Raw genomic sequence first — 6,000 nt, 5'->3', positions numbered from 1 at the left:
ACAGATACCCCTCCATTGTGGTTGCACCTACGGTACGGCTATCTGTATCGCTGAGGCACACAAGCCTCCCCACCAACAGCAAGGTCCATGGTCCATAACATTTCTCTGAAACTATGATAGTTATAAAGCTGAAATTTGGATACAATCTTCTCCGGAATGTCAAAAGGTAGTGTACTGATTTTGAAAATGATTGAATGATATTTAATATACTTTATTTAGGTTCACAGGTGGTGTGAATATACTGTTACTCGAAGAGACATGCTGGCACATTCACACGCTGCAGTAGCAGCAGGTGTACATGACTCATTGACAGGACACAACTTGTGGTTGCCCTCACAGCCTCCAGCTCCTATACTGTGGGCTGTATAGCAACGAATGTTATTGTGAATTAACTCGCAATGTTACACACCCCCTAAGAACCTAAAATTTCTTCTGTACCTATTTTATGGTTCTTACTGCATTCAAAAGTTGAATCTTTAATTACCACGACACTGTTAATCAAACTTTGATTTCCTCAATTAACCAAATATCTAAATTACATAACAGTATTATATACAATTACATCAAATATCAAGGGCTAGGACTGAATAGCATACAATCAAATTAATTTACAGAAAATTTCTATCTTTCTCCCATATCACTTTTTTTTTACAGAATTATTATTGAACTATTTTTTTTTTTCAAAACTGAATTAACAAAATGTTTAAATTGTACAAATTTTACATTTGCTCTTGTAACTACAAACTTTTTCTTCTCCAAATAAAAGGTTCTTACTCTTTCATAATGAATTTAAGCAAAAACAATCAATTAACACTTCGATCTATCAGCATCCAAAAAATTGACTACAAATATATTTTCGGCACTGTGGAGGGTGTCCTTTCCTATCACAGAATATATTCACTTCGATATGGTGGTTGTCTCTTTCCATAACATTTCTCTGACAACACAGTGTGGTTCTGATAACTGTCTCCAATGAATAAAATGGGTTCAGATCACTCCTATTCAACACTTACATATGGGTCACACCATGGGCTCGTCACTGGGATACAGCGTCCACTTCTGTCTGAAATCGGGTTCTCTCTCAATTTCGTATCACGTTCTGTCTTTTTCGTACCTGCAATATACAGTACATCTAAGAGTCAATTCTTAATCTATACATCCTGCACACATATATACTCTAATAAGCAACTGCTGCTCACAAATTCAACAGCAAAGAACTCTATGAAAAATTTTTCGAAAACTTTACTGTCCTCCACAATTTACTTCTTATTTACACAAAAAATTTCTTTCTCAGGCAAATTCATATTTCATTGCAATTTAACACTTTCTTTACAGTAGTGACATTTAATACTAATCCCCCCAGTAACAAGTGAATTTTAATAATCAACAGAATCAAGTGTACCACAAAATTGGCACCATCACTGAATTCTTTTTTCAAAATCTGTTAACGATTAAGCAAGTTACTGTTACAAAATCTGCTGATTCCCAAAACCACTCTTTTTTTAACTCTCTTTCAGAAAACAAAACTTTACTGCTTGCCTTCACACAAATAAGCTATTATACAAAGAGAACAAAATACAACATTATAAAATATCCTGGAAAGTTATCTCCACTTGGTAACATAGATACTTACAAGATGATTTAAAAGCAGCATTGATAAAAAAAAAATACCATATAATATCTACAATTACTGAGGCCACACAACTCTAGTAATGTAATAAAGTTCTGGAGAAAAACTGTCATTAACAAATTTATTGGGCAGTAAGATAATGGATTGGTTTCCGGAAAATAATGTCTGAAATTTCCACACAGAAAGGTTTATTTTGTCCATATAGCCAAAGAAACGGTACTATTCAGTCCACAATTAAACTATTGGCTATTTTCTTCACATTCACAATTTGTACACTCATTTCACATGCACAGCAGCCAGAAATCTGTACAAACCTGACCCAAATTTAAACAACATTCTCACAGTCATTAATTTCACTACTAGCATGAGTTATTACATTTGGTCCTTCTTGTGGATTTCCCAAAAAAGAAATTGCCTGCCAAAATAATGCTCAGTGGTTGAATACTGCAACATTGCCGTGCGGATACTATGAAGGCCAAATTTTCACACACAAATATCTTTCCAACAAAAACAGTTCCAAAACGTCCAAGCTTCACAAAACTGTCCATAACAAGATCTGTAGAGCTGGGGCTACCAAACTTGGCAGCATTAGTGTCCAGAGTATGGAGTGCATGATTTCCATGTGTCACATTGCCACTGCCCAGTTCCAACTGTGGCCACCAGATGCTGTGAACAGTCACTGTCATTCATAGCCTCAACACTTGATCGGCTGCAGTGCACTTGTTGATGTGTGAACATGAGCTTGGACAAAAGGAGCAGGGTATTATTGGTGAAGCTCTGTTATCAAAACAACAGTAATGTTGTAGCTGCACTTCAAGAATACTGCCAGCTGAAAGGATTATGGAAGGGTCCTCTTTCTCCACCTGCTCTGTGGAGCATGATGAAGAAGTTCAAATCAACTGGAGAACTGGACGTCCTCCGGGAAGAGGCCAATGACTGTTTGCAACACAGGGGGTTGATTAAATTGCTGTTGCTATGGCAGACAATGCTGAAATTCCTGATCATCAGGCAGTGCGTATCTGTGTCATGACAGTTGAACATCACATGGTCCTCTGTATGGATGTTGCTTCAAACCATTCTCAAATGGTATCCATACAAGATCCCTATGGTACAGCAGCTTGCACCACAGGACACCCAACAACATGTTGACTTCACTCTCTACTTTCGTGCAAGGACTGAAGTTGATGAGGGCTGGCCCTGTATCATCCTATGGACAGACGAAGCTCATTTTTGTCTGACAGGTGAGGTGAATGCACAGTATTGCCAATTGTGGGGATCTTCTCCTCAGGTTACTGTGCATCAAGTCCCTATGTATGGTAAAAGTGTCACCATATGGTGTGGCTTCATGGATACATTCATCATTGGCCCATTTTTTTTAAATTTTTCTTATTTTTAACAAATTGGTGCTCAAGGACCAAAGACATGCAGTGTGACTGGCCAGCATTATTTGTTTATTTATTTATTACTTATTTGTTTATTTCTTATTCTGGTGATCCATGTTGTGACAATATCACAGGATATGTAATGTGTCAGAAATTTATGGTAGCACATAAAAACAAAACAAAATGATTTCATATTACAGTAACCAGTAACATAGGTTCTACTACAAAAAGTCAGTTTTGAGAGCTAAATAAATATTACAAAATAATAAATCTAAAAACAAAGATGATGTGACTTACCGAACGAAAGTGCTGGCAGGTCGATAGAAACACAAACAAACACAAACATACACACGAAATTCTAGCTTTCGCAACCAATGGCTGCTTCGTCAGGAAAGAGGGAAGGAGAGGGAAAGACGAAAGGATGTGGGTTTTAAGGGAGAGGGTAAGGAGTCATTCCAATCCCGGGAGCGGAAAGACTTACCTTAGGGGGAAAAAAGGACGGGTATACACTCGCACACACACACATATCCATCCGCACATACACAGACACAATCAGACATTTGTAAAGGCCCAAATGTCTGCTTGTGTCTGTGTATGTGCGGATGGATATGTGTGTGTGTGCGAGTGTATACCCGTCCTTTTTTCCCCCTAAGGTAAGTCTTTCCGCTCCCGGGATTGGAATGACTCCTTACCCTCTCCCTTAAAACCCACATCCTGTCGTCTTTCCCTCTCCTTCCCTCTTTCCTGACGAAGCAGCCATTGGTTGCGAAAGCTAGAATTTCGTGTGTATGTTTGTGTTTGTTTGTGTTTCTATCGACCTGCCAGCACTTTCGTTCGGTAAGTCACATCATCTTCGTTTTTAGATATATTTTTCCCATGTGGAATGTTTCCCTCTATTATATTTACAAAATAATAAGTGTTACAGGAAATAAATGTTACAAAATATGTGTTTACAATAAAGAATAGTCATGATTACAAATGTAGATTTGGGCATATGTTTGCAGTTAACAATAAGAAATGCTAAACACTGTAGTTCAGGATCTCTTCTATTGTATAAAATGATCCTTGTAATAGGAACCACCTTAAATTTAATAATAATAAAAAAAAACGAGAGCTCATCAACCAAACACTTAATTCTTGAAGGGAGGGCGTTAAAAAATCTTACAGCCAGTGAAATGGACTTAGATTTGCCTTTTCATGGTGAATATCATGTTTTCTTCTTGTCTCATGACTACGATACTCACTGTTCAGTTTAAAAATGGATTTTCCTTTCCTTATGCAGTGCTTCAAAGAAAATAGATATTGTGCAGTGGATGTAAGGATTCCAAGTTTCTTAAAAAGATTCCTGCATGTGGCTCTAGGATGGACTCCACACATGATCCTTATGGCTCTTTTTTGTGCACACAGTACTTTTTTAGCCAGTGACTGATTTCCCCAAAATATAATTCCACATGCCATAATGGTGTGAAAATAACCATAATGTACTGACTTCATGGTTTCTGTACTTCTATAAGAAGAAATAATGTGTAATACATAAGTTGCTGAACTCAATCTTTTGCATAGATCCAAGATGTGGTTTGACCAGTTCAGTTTGCTGTCAATATGCAAGCCTAGGTATTTTGAGGTATCCACCCTGCTTATCACCTGCTCAGCTATTGTTACTACTATTTCTTCATCTTTGAATATTGTGTGGAACTGAATGTAGTTTGTTTCAGTGTAAAGGCCATTAATGTTAAACCAGTTAATTGCTTCACTTAAAACCTCATTTGCTGTTTCCTCAAGTTTATCTACTGAATTATCAAGAAGTATTGTAGTTTCATCAGGAAAAATGGTGAATCTACAATATCCCATACAGAGAGGCAGATCATTTATAAAGATAATAAAAAGTAGGGGACCAGAACTGAGCCTTGGGGCACTACACATGTGATGGTACCCCATTCTGAAGATAATGGGACTCCATTTTGACTATCCATTACAACTTTCTGTTTCCTGTTTGACAGGTATGAGTCAAGCCGTTTCCCTGATGAACCACTTATACCAAGATGTGCAGCTTTTTGTGAAGGAATCTGGTGACTGACACAGCCAAATGCTTTTGTTAGGTCACAGAAAATCCCAACCCCCTTCAGTTTTATGTTGATAGATTCCAATACTTTGTCAGCAAATGCAAATATTTCATCTTCTGTTGACAAACCTTTCGGAAATCCAAATTGACCTTTGCTGAGGATATTTTGATGCCTGAGATGCTTAACTATCCTGGCATGCATTGGTTTCTCTAAAACTTTTGAAAAATCTGTCAGTAGTGGTATTGTCCAATAGTTAGCAGCATCCATCTCATCTTCCTTCTTATACAGCGGTTTTACAACTGCATACTTAATCCTCTCAGGAACTATTCCTTGCTTAAGTAATGCATCAAAAATGTGGCAAAGGACCTTACTTATATGGCTGCAGCAGTATTTAAATAATTTGTTACAAATATTGTCAATTCCAAGCAGAGTTTTTACTTTTCAGGGATTTAATGACTTTCAATTTTTTTGAACAGTGACTGTTGTTACATTCATGTGTTGTACTGAGCTAGGTATTCTAGCTTTCAAAAGATTGATGGCTTGGTTCATGGAGCCTTGTAAACCTATTTTTTCTGTTGCTGTTAAAAAATGTTTGTTTAATGTGCCTGCAACTATTTTTGGATTGCTAACAAAGTGACCCTTACTTTTTATTTGGATATTTTCACTACAAGCTGCATTTTTCCTTGTTTCCTTCTTTACAAAATTCGAAATACTTTTTACTTTATTGCTCAAGTAACCAATTTCTGCCTTCAAGCATGTGTTCTTTGCTGCTTGTTTGGTCTTATTCAGAATTTTACTGTAGAGTTTATAGTGAATACTCCTACTGGGGTCATTTGATCTCTTGGTTGCTGCATATAATTCACTTCTTGCTATACAAGAAATTTTGATGCCTTTAGTAATCCACAGCTTGTTTCCAGATTTTAAC

Source organism: Schistocerca nitens, chromosome 5 (genome assembly GCF_023898315.1).
Source record: "Schistocerca nitens isolate TAMUIC-IGC-003100 chromosome 5, iqSchNite1.1, whole genome shotgun sequence".
In the NCBI taxonomy this organism is placed as follows: Eukaryota; Metazoa; Arthropoda; class Insecta; order Orthoptera; family Acrididae; genus Schistocerca; species Schistocerca nitens.
Note: the sequence above shows the minus strand (reverse complement) of the source record.